Source organism: Peromyscus maniculatus, chromosome 10 (assembly GCF_049852395.1).
Source record: "Peromyscus maniculatus bairdii isolate BWxNUB_F1_BW_parent chromosome 10, HU_Pman_BW_mat_3.1, whole genome shotgun sequence".
Classification (NCBI taxonomy): Eukaryota; Metazoa; Chordata; class Mammalia; order Rodentia; family Cricetidae; genus Peromyscus; species Peromyscus maniculatus.
This window is the reverse complement of record NC_134861.1, coordinates 57,946,263-57,964,157: the sequence shown is the minus strand read 5'-3', so window position 1 is coordinate 57,964,157 and position 17,895 is coordinate 57,946,263.

Here is a 17,895-nt window from a genome sequence, read left to right as displayed (position 1 = left end):
ACTGGATGATGAGCCTGGCTTCTTTTCTTTCTTCACTCTAGCCACAGCAAGAGGAAAGGAAATGTGTGCTTAACGACCAGAAAATCGCATAGGCAGAAAACAAGGAAATGCCCAAGTGTGGATAAACACTGCACATTTTAAAATATTACATTTTCAGAAACAGTGGGAGAGATATTTTAAATGCCAAAAAGTCAAATGTGAATATAAGCCAAGAAAGTGTAAAAACCGTAGGAGGAAAGGCAGTGGAGAGGTGTGAACACTCTCCAGGCCGTGAATATCTATTCCTGAAACAACAGTCCCAAAATTTGGGTGAGTACATTGTTTAATGAAAAGCTATTACTTAGAAACAAGAAATTACTTACATATAATAATTACTTTTTGAACAAGGGATATAAAAAAACCCATTTCCCTGCACTTAAAGTAGGTGTGTTTAAGAATTGACATGTAATCTATCATATGATTTCAGAAATTTAGGACATGGTTGTCAATCCAGGTCTTTGCTAAGTGTGTAAGTATTTCAAACATTTTCTTCATATTTGTCGCACCATTTAGAGGCCATCTTATGCAAATGAGAACAGTATGCAGTTCTTAAAATATGAAGTTGTACAAAGTAAAATTATGTCAGTAAATGTTTATATCAACTCAAGATCAGTTTATGGCCATGTCATTTTTTAGAAGAATGATTTTATGTATCCTTCCATTTCACAAAAATATATTCTTGTTGCAAAAAATAATGTTTTCCTGTTTCACAAAAAGCACACTAACAAGCTATATTTGGACTCACAGAGGACTGATAGCCATCACTGGGGATCTTCAACCTTTGCAATCTAAGTTCTCTTAGAGAAGGACTAGGTAATTTGAGAGAGAACTTCAGATTAACAGGAGAGGGAAATATTTTACACTATATAATCTGATGTGCCTACTGTCCCAGAAAATCTCATTTAGAAAATCTCATATTACATCTCATTAATATATATGTGTTTGTATAATGAATATATATGTAAGCATATATATATATATATATATATATATATATATATATATATATATATATATAAAATACGAGTATATTAAGGGCATGTTGGTCTCCACATTTCTAGACAAACACAGTTTCTCCTTTTTCACTGGGAGATTTGCTTCATGGAGTCTTCTCTTTTGTCAACTTATCTAGACTTCCAAAGAAATTCAATTTCCTGCCTGTGTTTTCATCATCTTCATGGCCTTATTCTTCTCACAATGACTTTCTCCAAGGATAATCTACTTCATTCACATTTTTAAATAGCAAATCTTACTTGTATGTACATCTGTCATCAATTTGTGTCTTAGATATAATTTGTCCTTCTACATTACAAAGTATGCTAGTACAATGTTATGCACATGTTTGACACATGGGATATTTGTTGGAATGAAAACTAAGCAACAGATTTGATAAATGGGTCACATGTGTCCAAGTTTGTAGAGGCATCCTAGCCTTTACACTGTCTTTGAGTTTCTGTAAACTGATGGCAAATCTCTGTAGTTCTCCAGTCTATTGATGCTTCATTTGGAAAACTATGGTCTGGAATAAGACAGCCTCTACAGCCCCCCTGCAGCCATGACTTCCTATGAGACAAGGATAGTCAAAGTAACGCAAATGAAAGAAAGAGGCAGGTTATTGTTTCAAACATGCTGTATCCTGAGAAACAAATTTTGCCTCTTTACTGGTACAGTCTTCCATTCTCACAGACAAAACATGTTCTGTTGATTTGTCGCTTTGTTTTACTTGTTTTAAGAACTGCTCCATTTTCAAAAGATATTTTTATGTATTTTTGTTCAAAATCTTAATATGGAAAGAAAAAGAACTCTATTGGTGTGAGTTTCTAAAGTTACAAGGTTATTGTGTCCCAGGACAAATGAATTCCTCAGGGATGCATGGTTAGAAATAGAAATAGAGACAATTTGTTACAAAGGAAGGAGAAGAAGAAGAAAAAAAAGAAGAGCAAGAAGAGGAGGAGGAAGAGGAAGAACAAGAAGAAGAGGAGGAGGGGAGAGGAGGGGGAAAGAAGGAGGAGGAGGAGGAGGAGGAGGAGGAGGAGGAGGAGGAGGAGGAGGAGGAGGAGGAGGAGGAGGAGAAGAAGAAGAAGAAGAAGAAGAAGAAGAAGAAGAAGAAGAAGAAGAAGAAGAAGAAGAAGAAGAAGAAGAAGACATTCTTGAGAATAGGAATGGACTAGTGATCTGCGAAAAGGCATACACTCCAAATTACTATGCTGAGAGATCATAACCCTTATGGCTCATTTACCTAGTTTCTCCTCTCTCATGTTACTGTATTACAGACTTTTCTCCTTCCTGCTGTTCATTACATGTAGCCTAATTGGGGAAGGGTTTCTAGTCTTCTGTTGCCTGTTTTTTATTTTTACGTGTTGTTGATCTTAATGCTTCTGCAATAGAACAAAAATGGAAATAGAGAATTCATTTTTATTAAAAACTACAGGTGTTAAGACTTTGAAGAAGTATTTTTATGTGTCTCTATAGCTTATTAAGATGATAAGAACACACTGTAACTTTCATTTATCTACTTATCTGTTTTTATCTATATTGTTAATAGGGAGAAATAAGTTATTTATAGGCATACATAATACAATGTTTTATGTGTTCATTAAATATGTCTCCCATTTTCTAACCTCATTAAGTATCAGTAGAAATGTAATTTTGATGTTCTACTGTAGTTGATTGGAATGCCTAAAGTTTTTGTTTTGTTTTGTTTTTTTGAGACAGGGTTTCTCTGTGTAGCTTTGCACCTTTCCTGGAACTCACTCTGTAGCCCAGGTGGGCCTCAAACTCAGAGAGATCCGCCTGCCTCTGCCTCCTGAGTACTGGGATTAAAGGCGTGCACCACCACCACTGCCAGGCTGCCTAAAGTTTTTAGACCTCTACCACCTTTTCATTTCTTCTCTTGCTTTTAATAATACACACTGTCTTTAGGAAAAATCAATTCCAAGCTGGTCACAGCTCATGCCAATGTGAGGCACATGACCAAACCATGTCCAATCAGAATACTGATAGCATCAGGAATGTAGAGTGGGAAAGGGAGGTAGATGACAACCTAACAAAGATGGATAAGGAATTCTCCGAGGCTTGTTGGACCCTCTGCATAAAAGTTCTCATGGTTTCATTGGAATGCTGAGCTGTATGGTTGCTAGAAGCCTTCTTGCTTACAGAAAAGAAAATCCTTGAACTAGATAAAGGAGTTAGCAGGTAATATGAAGCTAGCAACACTGTTAAAGATATCACTGATGCCTTGACTCAATCAATGTCTGACATCTGGAGAATTATCAATTTCCCATTTACATGAGTCAGTGAAATCATTAATTGAAATAATTAAATTCCCATGCCTTTCAAAAGAAACATCTACAAATAAAGCATTTAGGCATGTATTGTAGCATGAATCTTAAAAGTTCTTATTAATAAAATCAAACCCGAGGCGAGTTATTGGGGTCCATGCTGGTAAATCAGAGACAGAACAAGCCATAGCTATCTCACCTCACCAGTTCCTCAGCTGGTCCTGCTTCCTCAGACTGGAAGCTTCTGTGTCCTCATCCAGAATGAATCTCAGCTGTACTGTGTTGCTCCATAGCCTGAAAGCTTAACCAGGCCAAATGCTTAACCAGCCAAAAGCTGAACCAGCCAAATGCTTCTAGTTTCTCGTCCTCACGCCTTATATATCTTTTTGCTTTCTACCACCACTCCCTGGGATTAAAGGCTGGATTTCTGGGATTAAAGGCGTGTGTCACCATGCTTGGCTATTTCCAATGTGGCCTTGAACTCACAGAGATCCAGAGGGATTTCTATCTCTGGAATGCTAGGATTAAAGGTGTGAATGCCACCATTTTCTAGCCTTTGTATCTAGTGGCTGTCTGTTCTCTGACCCCAGATAAATTTATTAGAGTACACAATATTTTGGGGAACACAATACCACCACAATGTATCATGGAAATCCACATGTTTTTTTGAATCAGTAGATTTATTCTTGTAGTTTTTGTAATAAAAACATTGCATTTTGTCAGTTCATATTTCCTATACATCGTAAGAAGGAAGATAACTTCCTACAAAATAAATAAGGAATGAAGGTTGTAACTTTTAAAGGCCAAGTATGTTATCTGAATGCCAGGTAATCTAGAGAGCATCAGTGGCATCAGCAATTGCCTTTGGAATGTACCTCATGCATGATGGGTTGCAGCATAAGTACCTTTATTGTCACCTGTCATCAAAGGAGGCAAGCAACATTCCCTTGGGCATTCCTTTTCATTAGGACAACAACCTACCTGTGAGTAATTAGTGTTTTGGCACTACCTGGTTAAAGCAGAAATGAGCAAGGCCAGCTTGAGTCAAAAAGTTATGAGGAACAGTCCATTCTTGAAGAGACATTCAAGGAGGAAAAACAAAAACAATTGATCATCTCATGTGTATGTATCTTGGAGCATATATATTTTTTAAAAATAGGATGTTCAGATCATGTACAAGCATCTCAGGCCCATCTGTCAATTGATATAAGGATCTATTATATTCTGGCCACCACTGTGAATTGGCTCCTCCCTCTGTCTGGACTCATGAAAAGAGCCCCAAAGAAGGACTAAAGGTGCCAGAGTCACATGGTTGCTCAAGGTGACTTCCATTCTGTGGAGTATGTTCTTTGTTTTAGTCTCACTTTTAATGAGTCCATATTGTGCTGATGAAGAGAAATGGAGATTAAATCTTGTCAGCTAGGGCAGGAAACTCAGAGCAACAGTTTGGAAAACATGCTTTTTGGGGGGAGTTCTAGTTCTTGGTTCTTTCTTGTGTCCTAAATGATCATGTCTACCCAGAGTAGTGGTTCTTAACCTCCCTAATGCTGAGTCCCATTAATACACTTCTTCATGTTGCAGTGACTCCCAACCATGAAATTATTTTTATTGCTACTTCATAACTGTATTATGAAACATAATGTACATATCTATGTTTGTTGCTGGTCCTAAGCAATTCCTGTGAAAGGGCCTTTTGCCACCCAAAGCGGTAGCTACACACAGGTTGAGAACCTCTAGCCTAGAAGCTATAAATGTGTATATGTCTGAAAGTGAGAGGAGACAACTGAATACCTTGTGGTTGGGCCTAGTGGACTTACCAACTTATCTTCTTCTTCATGCTTCACCTATTTTCTGTCAAAATTTATTTAAAAGACCTCAAACTATCACCTGGACTGTATCTCACTTCTGGGGACCCCCTCTGCTGTGCAGGAGCGGTGCCTTTTGTTCTATTCAACTCTCTATAATACATAACTTGTTCTTAAAACTCACCCTCAGTGGTTAAATCAGCAGATAAGAACCTAAAACCACTGTGTCAGTGTGTCTTTGGTGGCCAGGGAGGTTCTGAGACCTTAGATCCAAAATGTAAGCTATTCAAGGCTAAGAAAGGTTCAGTCACTCTCAAAGATACCCCGATATTCCTCTGCCACTGTTCTTCCATGTTTTATCCAATTCCTTTTTCAAGACACAAAGAATATGGACAATGCACCATGGAACACTATGAGATGGCATCTGAAAATACCATGTTCAATTTATTGCCCAAGATTAGACATCCTGTATTTTTATGCTCACTGTATTCTTATACAATCTGATTCTGTATAGACAGTGAAGCCTGTAGATAAGAAAAGACACTGAAATAGCTTCTCACTCCTTCCCTGTCCTATCTCATAACCAAAAGATTCCAAATAGCTCAATTTTCTTTCCCCAGGATGAAGTGGAAATCGGAAGAAGACATTTCAAAGAGAAAGAAATGTTTTTGCATTATTGCTATGTGAGCAAATGTTGATATCTTGCCTGAGAGTTTAAACACTGTCTTGAGATCTGTTAGATTTCTTTGGAAACTTCATCAACACACTCCCATTGCTAAATAATCCTTTCTTGTCATTGCATTGATAATGGTGAAAAGTCTCATTTGTGATGCTTTTATCTGCCTCAGCCCCTAGTTCCTGATGAATGGTCTGCTAAGCTAGAAAGAATGTTTCAGGAACTCATAATATTAGTGCATCATTGGAAAATGTTGCAAAGATACCAATGTAATAGACATCTCTAGGTTTCAAAAATAATTTTGTTTTCCAGTATATACATATTGTAAGCAATCCAAAACAACAATTGAGCCTGTACACTAACAACATTTAATCTGTGAAATTGGGCATGTTTACAGTTCTATTCATGAAGTTTCATCACTAAACTTTCTCCCTCTGGACCCACTCAGCTAAGTGCTCTCTATAGTATATTTTCTGTGTGTCTCTCTCTTCCTGTGTTTATCATGCTCTTTGCTTATTTTGACATGTTAACATTATTCTGCTAATTTGGAATTGTGTATATATTTTAATTTTATTGGGGGTAGTATTAGTAGGTAGTATAGAAATCAGCATACTTGAACTCATTCAGGAAAAATCTCTCCCATATACTGAGCACAGGCCTCATATTCTGTCTCTCTGATAACACACTAATTTTGCAAGTAAAAAATAGTGGTAAATTTGAGTTTGTCATGAAATATCTTGTTTTCTTTGGTATGTACTCACTTATACGTGGCTATTAGCTATAAAGTAAAGGATAACCATACTACAATCCACAAACCCAAAGAGACTAGGTAACCAGGAAGGACCAAGGGGACATTCTGATCTCCCTGGGAAGCAGAAATAGAAGAGATCTCCTGGGTCGACAGGGGTGGGTAGGCATGAGAACATGAGAGATCAAGTTGTGGGTGTGGCTGGAGAGAGTACTGATCAAGATGACTGGGGGGTGCATTTTGGGGTCAGATAGAAACCTGGTACAAGAGAAACTCCCAGTAATCTACAAGGATGACCCCAGCTAAGACTCCTAGGCACAGTGGATAGATAGCCTGAATTGAGCAGGCAACTTCTTGTGACCAGGCAATACTTCCAGTAGGGGAATTTGAACATCAACCAGCCACAAGACCTGTGACCTACAGTGTGTCCTGTCCATGGGATGTGCTGGGATAAGAGAGTTTCAGAGGTTGTGGGAGTGCCCAATCAATGACTTGACCAGCCTGAGACCCATGCCATGAGAGTGAGCCCACCACTGACCTTATGGAGTGCTAGGAACCCAAAGGCTGGATGGCCCAGAGACCTAGGACAGAACCAAACATGACTGGAGGAAAAAAATGTCAATGTAATGATGCCTAATGCTATCCTGCTATACTCATAGATTGGTGACTGCCCCAACTGTCATCCACTAACTGATGGAAACAGATGCAGAGACCCACAGCAAACATTAGGTAGACCTCAGAGAATCCTGCTGAAGAGAGAGAGAAAGGATTATATGAACCAGAGGGACCAAGGACATCACAAGAAAACCCACAGAAACAACTAACCTGGGCTCATAGGAACTCATGGCATCTGAACTGACAACGAAGGAAACTACATGGGACTGACCTAGGCTCTCTGCATACATGTGATAGTTGTGTAGCATGGTTTACTTATGGGACTCCTAACAGTGGGATAAGAGGTTGTCCCTAATGCTTTGGGTGGCTTTTGGGACCCCATTCCTCATACTGGGTTGTCTTGCTCAGCCATAATTCAAGGGAATGGGCTTAGTCTTACTGCAACTTGATATGCCATGCTTTGCTGATACCATGAGTGGGTCTGTCCCTTTCTGAACAGAAACAGAGGAGGAGTGGGATGAAGGGGGTAGGTGTAGGTGATGTAAAGGAAAGGTTTTGGAGGAGGGTGAGGAGGGAAAAAATAATGGGAAGTAAAAGTTGGAGGAAATAACAAAATTCTTCCTTGTATTTTGAAACTCCATGAAGGAAAAGAAGGAAGTATCACAATTACAGATCTTTAAAGTTTAAAATACTGCATGAAAAGATGGCCACAGATTGGACAAAAGGAAAGCAGGTAGACACAGCAAAGCTCTTGTTGAGGCCCATAGAGGAAGAGTTATCTCTTCCTGGTTAAATGGGGCTAGTTTATAGATCCATTTTTTCTTTATTCTTTAGTTCTTTTTAATCTCTCTTCCATATTGTTTGGCCAAAGGAATAGAACTGAATCTTGATGGAGATATGACTTTTTCAACTCTCAGTAGGATAATAAGATTACTATCTGGTAAAAGGCTTTCTGGTGAAGAGCAAAGACAGACCATTGTCCCCTCACTTAAGAGTTCCTCTAAATAAGCCTGTATATCACTTGGCAGGAAAATATCCCTCAGGAAAGCAATCTGTTTTAGACTTAGAGACAGTTTTAGGAGTCACAAACTGCTTTCTGATTGGATTTGAGGCCCACTCCACAGGGGAGAGCTCATGCCTGATGCTGTAAACATGGCCAAATGCCTAAGGCGGTGAGGTCACAGGCCCGAGGGCAGAATCTATTGTTGATGTTTTGCTAAGTAAAATATGATCACACTTCCTTGTGAATATTTTTATCTATACCTGTAGAACAGTGCTTCTCTAAGCCTTAGTCCGAGAAGATTCTTTTGCATTGGGTGATGGATAATGCCGAGATTCATAATTGGTAAAACTGATGGAAGTAGTGGTTACTGAAATACTCAACTCTGAATGAGACATCTATGTCATCCACCTTCAAAGCCCAGGGCATATTACAGAAGAGGAGACAGAAACAATGTCTGAGGAGGGAGGGTGCTATTTCTTTATTCTGACAATAAAGTCCTCTATTCTAACTATTTTACTTTTTATAGCTTTTTCCAGCATGGGGTTTTAAAACCATTTAATCCATTCCTGGCCAAGTGCTTTCTAACTTCTGTACGACTTTGGAAATTGCTATATCTTCCATTTTAAGTCCCTGCTACATATATCTCTATCTATACATATCTATAACCATTTTGTACCATATTGCTGACAAGCTGGTAAATGAGAACATTGCATTTAACTCAAAGAACATGTAAAGCCTGTATTTCTTTCCATTTTAGGATTGCCTGTATTTTTAAGACTTAGAGTGATTTAATTTAAACAGTAAGACTTTGACTTTATTTGAGGAAGTGTTATTGCTGTGACAACAAATGGAGACACCTTAAATGCCTCCATCAGTTATGACCACCACATGTCTCAGTGATGTAATCAGGTTCCAGTAGGATGCATTGCATCCTGGAGGGCATGTGTGAGCCTTCGTCACTTTGGTCAGAGTAAATATTTCTTTTCATCCTAAACTGCCTCTTTAAATATTTGCCATGCGATTTTTCACCCCACAACTTTCTACTAACCAAGGCATCCTTTTCCTGGAACCCATGATTTCAGATCATCATTCTCAGTTTCAAAGGGGAAAACTGCCAAAAAGTCCCATCAATAAAAGTCTGTGGACCCTGTGTGGATTCTGAATCACTCTCCTGAAATATAAGCCACAGCAGAATACAGACATTTGGTCTGATTTAAGGTTTCTTTATTCAGCTGTGAAAGGGCAATTTTTAAAAAAGGGGGGAAGGGGAAATAAATTCATGATTCTCATCTAGATATAAAATGAGCAGATGTCAAAGATTTATTTAACTCATTAATGAATAAAGGAACAAGTGAGATATGAGAACTGCTTTGTAAGATAACTTGAACAGACACACATTTATATTCAGATAAGGGATGCTACAATAAATTTACAATTGGATGCAAACTGTAAAAACCCTTGGATATCTACAGAACCATAATCAGTTTCATTCAATCAGATATAATTTGCACTTACATGGATAAAAATTTCTCACATTGGTATAATGTGCTGTACATTAATTTTTATACTTGTAGATTGCTCAAGTCCCCAAGACAAAGATAAAGATAAGCCAGATGAGTAAGAGATTCTCCATCTTGTATCAAAGTTTTTTGCAAGCTTCATTTAGGAAAGGGTATCTCAGATCTGTCTTGGTACTATTTTATATATTTGGTGAGGATTCTGGATGCATCATGTCCTACATATGTACTGTCTGTCAAAGTCTTGAGTTAAACCACCCTCATTTCCACAGAGAATCACCCCAACATCTATTGTCTTTGTAACTGAGCCCTGTGTGTATTCTTGACTAGCACTCTTCTAAGTATGGACTCTTAAACTATGCTTTGTTATAGTTATGTTAGTAACTATGCTTTGTAAGTAGTACCTAGTCTGGTCCCAGGTTTGCATTAGGCAATTAAATAATGCTGAATGAAGAAACAAATGTCCTGAAAGGAAATATGCCAAGATCACTTTGCTGACTTAAAACATCATCATGCTTCTTTTTTCTTAAAAAATAATATAGTTATTCAAATGCAAGGACTGTAAAGGGACCTTGTGATATATCATGCTTATTTACATAACAATGTTTCCATTTGTTTTTTGTTTTCATAAGCACTTTTTCTTAGAAAATTTTTGGTTGGAGACAGCTGTGTACACTTTGGCATTTCTTATGGGATTCAAAGTGATCTTTGTCCTTCTTTGGAGAATTTGGTATTTATGTTCTGAGAATCAGCTCTGGGAATGAGAGAATATGTTTTGTGCTCTCCTGGTGATGCCAGTAACATTTTCAAACTAAAAATTAATTTTTAAACAGCAGGCTTTTGTGACCATGACACTGTTATTAAAATCTCTTTTTGGCACAACATTCAGTTTTCTTCAGTTATTGTTGATGCTTTTTATTTGAAAAACGGCTATATTTTATGCTACATTGGTAACTTTTTGCTAAAATTAATATTTAATCCAAAGAATATTGGAAAATAAAATAGAAACACATTAACATTACATAAGCCTGAAATTATCGCAGCCTTAAACCTTTATTCAGAAGTTATATCCGGCACAGTGCTTTCTTTCTGGCAGCAGATGAACAATACTAGAGAGGAATGTCCACAGCACAAATAGGGTAGGGCATTCTGCAGTGCTTGGAGCCAACGACAAATTAGTAACCGTAATACAAATACCCGCACAATTAAGGCAGACTATCTTAGGGATAAGCAGTTGCATTTTTTTTCCATACCTAATTGTAATTTGTATTTTAAAGATGTTTAGATTTGCAGGGGTAGGCATCAGAATTGTTTTTGTGAATCACTTTGAAATTATTCTTTGTTTTAAATTGCTTATTTTATCTTCTAAAAGCCAAAGTAGAGACATTTAGTTGTAAAGGAAAGTGACTTTAATAATAACATGAAAACGACAGGGACCTTTGTGACACTTTCTTTGAATTTGGCTTTCAGGTTTCAAATGGATTCATTACCTCTTGGCATGTAAAAGCTGGGGGTGACGGACACTAGCTCTAGTCTAAGCCTGCTACTTCCAGAGAAAAATTACTGGCTAGCTCAGTTCAAGTAAGTTCATTAACTATCTCTTGACAGTCTATTATGTATCAAACCTCCTTTTAATTACAGAGGTGCACAATGAGCGACACGTTCAGACTAGAGGGAGAGATAAACACAAATATAAATTATTGTTCAAGGACATAAGATGCTGCAGAGCCACTTAAAATCCCCAGCGACGTCAGGAAAGCCTTTTGGAGTATTTGACCCGTGGGCTGAGTGTTGCCCAATAAATTATGTACTGGGTCGAAAGATGAAAAGGGTTTTCTAGGTACACTCGTGCATGTGTGTGTGTGTGTGTGTGTGTGTGTGTGTGTGTGTGTGTGTGTGTAGGGGTGTGTGTGTGTGTGTAGGGGTGTGTGAGTGTGTGTGTGTAGGTGTGTGTGTGTTGGTGTGTGTGTGTGTGTGTGTGTGTGTGTGTGTGTGTGTGTAACAGAGAGAGACAGAGACAGACAGACAGACAGAGACAGTTAGAAAGACAGAACAACAGACAGAGACATAGAACCTGTGATACATTGATACATTTACAGACTAGATGTTTTCCTTAGTTTCAACACAAGACTTCAGATCTCAATGGGTTTCTTCTGTTTCTGCAGCTCTCACCACCCTGGAAAGATGAATGCCTTAAAATGCAATTATTTGACAGCATTTTAGTTCATTTGGCCACTAAACCAACCAATATATTTATACAGGGGATTTAATTAATTCACATTCTGAGTTATTGTTCCTCGGTAACGGCCCGTTTTTGTCATTTTGGCCATCTCTTTCTTCTTGCTTCTTTCATCCTTTATACCTCTCATCTCTTATTCATCATTGCGACCTGGCAATTCATTGTAGCAATAAGGCCCGGATCCCCATTCCTTTGCATAATTGTATTTTGAGTGAGATGCATACTTCTGCATGTTTTCATAATGGTAGTGATTGATTATCTCTTGCTCATAGTTGGGATTTGCTTAAGCATATTTGTAAGGCTAGTTTAGTGATTTTGAGGCCACGGTTTGGAACGACGTCTTTATGGTGAGTCATACCCTTGATTAGACATTGTATTTGTTTTTGGTTTTGCTTCCCTTTGAGCCCTGTTAATATATTATTGGAATATTATACTTTTTGGACCTGCAAGGTTTTTGTAGAGAAACTTAATATTGATGGAGATCTCTTATAAATGATTGACATTTTTCTCATAATGCTTTTATGATTATCTCTTTGTCTTTAAATTTTGACAGTTTGAGTAGAATGTGTCATGATGAGGTCCTCTTTGGGACACTGTGCTTCCTGGGTCTTGGAATCCATCTTCCTTTCAAGACTTGGAAAGTTCTCAGCTGTTTTGCCATCATTTATAGTTCTGTGGCTTTATCCATCTCCTTTCCCTCTGGACTCTCATAATATGAGAATTTGTTAGCTTAATGGTGTCATGTATGTCCCCAAAGCTTCCTTCACTCCTTTTCATTATTTTTTTTCCCCCTCTGACTTGGCTAATTTAAAAGATCTGTCTACAAGTTCAGACATTCATCCACATTATGTGATTTGTTGCTGTAGCTCTCACTTACAGTGCTTCCATTCATTAAATTCAGCAGGAAATCTTCTGTTTATGCTAATTCGAATAATGAATCACTCTCCTGATTTTTACCAAATGGCTTTCACTCCTTTGTATCTTGCTAAACATACTTCAGGTCAGCCTTTTTAATTATTTTTTTTAAATATTTCATGCATTATTTTTCCTTTTGAGTCTATGACTGAAAAATCATCATGTTTTTAGAGAGATTCCAAGTCTCCTTGTTATTTTCATGTTCATTTCTTTCCTGTTTTGATATCTATACATCTGGTTCAAGAGTCACCTTTTTCTCCCTTGTGAAGTGGTTTTCCATAGTAAGAGGTGGTTTCCTTTGGACAGATTTCACATTTTGGGATAGGTAGACACTGTTAGGTGAGTCACCACACCAATGTAAGAATGATAAATGGCACTTGTTACCAGCACTGTTTACCGTGCAGAAAGGTCACAGCCATGACAGAACCCAGTATCATTATCAGAGCTTTATTAGGAGGAAAAGAACCAGGCCTGAGGAAGGAGCATGGGCAGAGGGAAAGCAGCAATGATGTCCTTTTAGTTACATGAAAGGATGAGATGTGATACATTATGATAATGGAGTATTATAATGCTATAAAGAAATGAAGCATTAAACAATGAAAAGGGGAAACTTTAAGTGAATATCACCAAATGAAGTCAACCAACCTTGCAAGGCCACACAGTGGCTCTCCAATAGCTCACTGTGAACCTGGTAGTGGTTATTACTCTTGTGATGTGAAAAAGTCTCTTACGGTGTGACTCCACCCTTTAAAGGCAATAAGATCAGTGATGTCTAGGGCTTGACAGGTAAAGGAAGGAATGAGTGAAGTATGTGGTTTTATGGGCAGAGAAATTACTGTGTCTGGTGCTCTCATACATGACATTGTATGTTTCTTTTCTTTTAATTTCTTTATTTGATATCTCTATAGGCACTTTAGCCTTCTTTTGATTAACATTGTCTGTCAGTCACTTTTTTTAACTTTAATCTGAATCTTAACACTCAATGTGGAGTTACAGCAGAGTATATATATTTATTTGTTGACCTCCTCAACCCCCTACAGTACTCGAGTCTGGATCTAGGGCCTTGTGCATGTTAGGTATAGGCTTTAGTGCTCATCAGTGTATCCACTCTATTTTAGATTTACTCTTTATTTTGAGAGAGGGTTTTCCTAACCTGCTCAAGAAGGACTGAACTCCTCCAGCCTATGCAGGTTTTGCCTGTAATGCAGCTAACTTAGCCTCTAGAGTAGCTGAGATGGTACCGTGTACCAACAGGCCCATTTAGAATTTATGTATTTGTGTGTGTGTGTGTGTGTGTGTGTGTGTGTGTGTGTGTGTGTGTGTGTGTGTGTGTTTTGCATGTACTTGTTAATATGTGTGTACATATGTGTACAGATACATATGTACATATATGCTCATATGTGCATGGAAACTTGAAGTCAATGTTAGGTATCTTTACTCTATTGCACTCCACCTTTATTTTATTGAAGCAGCCTTGCTTCCTGACTCTGATGTTCCTAAATTCAGTTATGCTGTTAAGTGTTGGGCCTGCCAGCAGGCAGCTGGGTAGCTGGGTAGAGGCGTGCAGATTGAAGAGACAATGAAGAAGACAGAAAAGAGTTGAGAGGTCTCCTGGTCAATGCCAGACAGCCCTGAGTTTACTTCACAGCCAGCTTATATACAGTTTTGAATGACAGAGGTAGAACAATGCACAACACAGGCATTCAGCAACTATCTATCCTGCCTTGCATCAAGGAGTAGGTAGTTTCTTTTTCTATCTCAATATACCTCTGGCTGGCATCAGCAGCCTGCAGCTAGCTAGATAACGTGTTCCTTCTTGTGGGCTAATCAAGACATTCTCACAGCTGTTCAAGGAGACTCTATGGGCAAATCAGAACTTTCTCACAGCCTTGGAGCAAACAAGCTTAAACTCTATTGACCCAACATAGACTTCAGATTCAAACTGGGAGACTGAGTCAATTGTGGGCTCCCACAGTTAAAGTCAATTAGCTCCAGTGATATGAACCTGCTCCCCCCGGGCTCTGAGGTTACAGGAGCGTGGTGTCACACCCAACTTGGAAGTGTTTTCTGCAGATCTGAACTCAGGACCTCATGCTGATGTAGCAGGTATTTACTGACTGAACCATCTCCTGAGCTCCTCCTTGATTTTTTTTTTAATACACATGATAATATCTGCTTTAAGATTGACCTGAATAGGTCATTCCAGTCAAAGGTAGTTAGTAATTATTTAGTTGGATATATGCCACTTTTTAGAAATATTTATCAATTTCTCTTCCTCTTTCTTTTACTCTATTTTTTTTCCTTCTTTGGGCTCAGAAAACATGTCCCAAGCGTGACACTTTGACATGCTGAGCTCTTTGATGAAAGGAAACCTGAAAGCTTTAGACATTGCCTTGGGACTCAAGTCTCTCTGAATTTCCCTGTTTTTCCCTCTGAGCACAAGGGAGGTGTGGCTCTGAAGTGCCCTAATCTGACTGAAGAAACATCAGGCAAAGAAAACGTTGTTGTCTTAATTCCCCCAACCCTGCAAAAAAAATCACATTAAACACTCGGGGAAGATTCAACATGAGAATTAAAAAAGCCTGAATGTGTTCCCCATGTGCAGATAGCGCTTTCCTATGCTTGTGAGTTGATATGCCTGAGAGAATTTGTCTGCATCATAAGATTCCCTTGTGTATAGTGAAGTTCCTCCCATCTCATTCCCTTAACCTGCAGCTATCTCCTCCAGAGCCGAAAGAAACCCTCTCAGGCATTGGGCTCCAAAAAGCCGGCTCATGCACCAGGGTTGGATCCTGATCCCACTGCCTGGGGGCCCCCTAAACAGTTCAAGCTAAACAACTGTTTCACCTATACAGAGGGCTTGGTCCAGTACATTGGGGGCTCCACAGCTATTGGTCCACAGTTCATGCATTCCCACTAGATTGGCTGGCTGTCTCTGTACATTTTTCCATCATGCCTATGGTGGAACATCTTGCCCAGCCTTGTTGCAGGGAGGAGGGGCTTGGACCTGCCTCAACTGAATGTACCAGGCTATGCTGACTCCCTATCAGAGGCCTTGCTTTGGAGGAGGTGGGAATGGGAGTTGGGTTGGGGAGAAAGACTAGGGGGAGGGAGGAGGGAGGATAGGGGGATCTGCAGTTGGTATGTAGGTTGGTATGTAAAGTGAATAGAAAATTTAATAACCAAAAAACCCTCTTTGGTCACTGTCTACATTGGGTCTTGTTAATTTCTTCCATAAACAACCACTTACTACCCATACTACATACCTATATTTGACCATATTTTCTTCTTCCTCAGAAGTAGGATGTATGAGTTTTTGAATATCAGTGAGTTATTGAGTAATTTTTCTCCTGGGATGCACTAGTACTCAGGGCAGGATGTGAATGAATAGATATACCTTTATCTCCTGCTAATCTATTTCAGTTAATTTTAGTGAATCATCAGAGGGCAAGGAGAAAATGTCCTTTGCCTTTCACTGTGACTTCATAATCAGTGTGTAAGTCACCTTGAAATACTGCTGCGCTACTTCCTTCCCAGTGCATGTGCCAGAAAGCTGTCATCCCCCTCTGTGATGAAGTTGCAATTACTATTATTTGAGAGAGAGATATATTCACCCATGATAAGTAAATATATTGTGTATTTGCCCACGGGGAAACATGTTGTGTGTGTGCATGCAGAGGCCAGATATCAATGTCAGATATGTCTCTTAAACAGGGCCTTTCACAGAAACTAGAGCATACCAACTAGTCCAGGGAGCCCAGGGACTCCGGAATTGCAATTTGGCACATACAGATTCAGATAGCTCTGCATCAGCATCTCAAAACAGGAGAGAAAATGAGTTTACATGGACAAATAAATGTTGAGAACAAATCAAGGTAACAGAAAGGGGACAAAAGGCTTGACCTATAGCTTTCATGTCTTCTCTAGTTCTGTGCTTCATACTCCCATTACTTTGTTCACTATTTTCTCTTCTCACCTGTATGTAATATTCCTTATTATAACCTGCATAAATTAATCATTTGCATATATCTTCAACAGATTAAATATCATTTAAAATGTAAACTAAAGTCAGATTGTCTCCTGAAAGAAACCCACATCTCCTTTTGTCTATATGAGAATATTCAATAAATGTAGTAATTTTTCAAAGAAACTCAATACTCTGTTGTCCATAGTTTTTTTTGTGCTTATGTTTATGTATGAATACATACTTGAAAGCATATGCATATAGGAAGTGGGGGGTGGGAGGAGAGGATGTCAATATATGTTTTTAACTGTGATAAAAATATTAGGAAATACGTTTAATATTAGTCACTGCTTTTGTTCTATTGATGAATTTAACCATGATTTAAAAATTGGAAAAGAGACTATGTTGTTCAGCTTCCTATCTCTATTAAACAACTTGTAAGCTATAACTGATAACTTTTGACTTGTGGATTCTGAGACTTAGACCACAATTAGTTGCTTTTTTGACAGGTCATTGCAGTGAAAGAAGAGACTGGCAGACTCAAGGTGGCTTCAAAGCATAGAGTAAGACAGCAAGGTCAACGGCCCTGTTTCCCTTAAGTTACACATTGGTGAAACTTCCTATTATGCCCTAAATGCTCCATCAGGTCCCAGTCAGGCCACAGATGATGCTCCAATTCTTCACACGGCCCAGAGCTTTCAAAGTCCAAAACCAGACACAGACTGAAGAATTCATTCGCTAATAAATATCAGTTCATGTAGAATCTCTAATGACTACAGCCTTGAAGATTTCTGGGAACCCCTAATGTAAGTGATAAAGACTTTGAGTCCGCATGATGTTTTTTTTAATTTGCAAGTTATTTAAGAAATCTGAGTTTTATATGAAGACTAATGTGGTTCAGTTCCAGTGATCACTCTTTATTATTACCTTGTTGTTTCTAATTTTACCCTCGTACCATTGAATAAAATTGTCAATGTTTTTTTCTGAAAATCTGTGTGTGTGTGTGTGTGTGTGTGTGTGTGTGTGTGGTGTGGTGTGTGTCACTATGTGTTCATGTATGTCAGTGTGAGCATGACTGTGTGGAGGTCAGAGG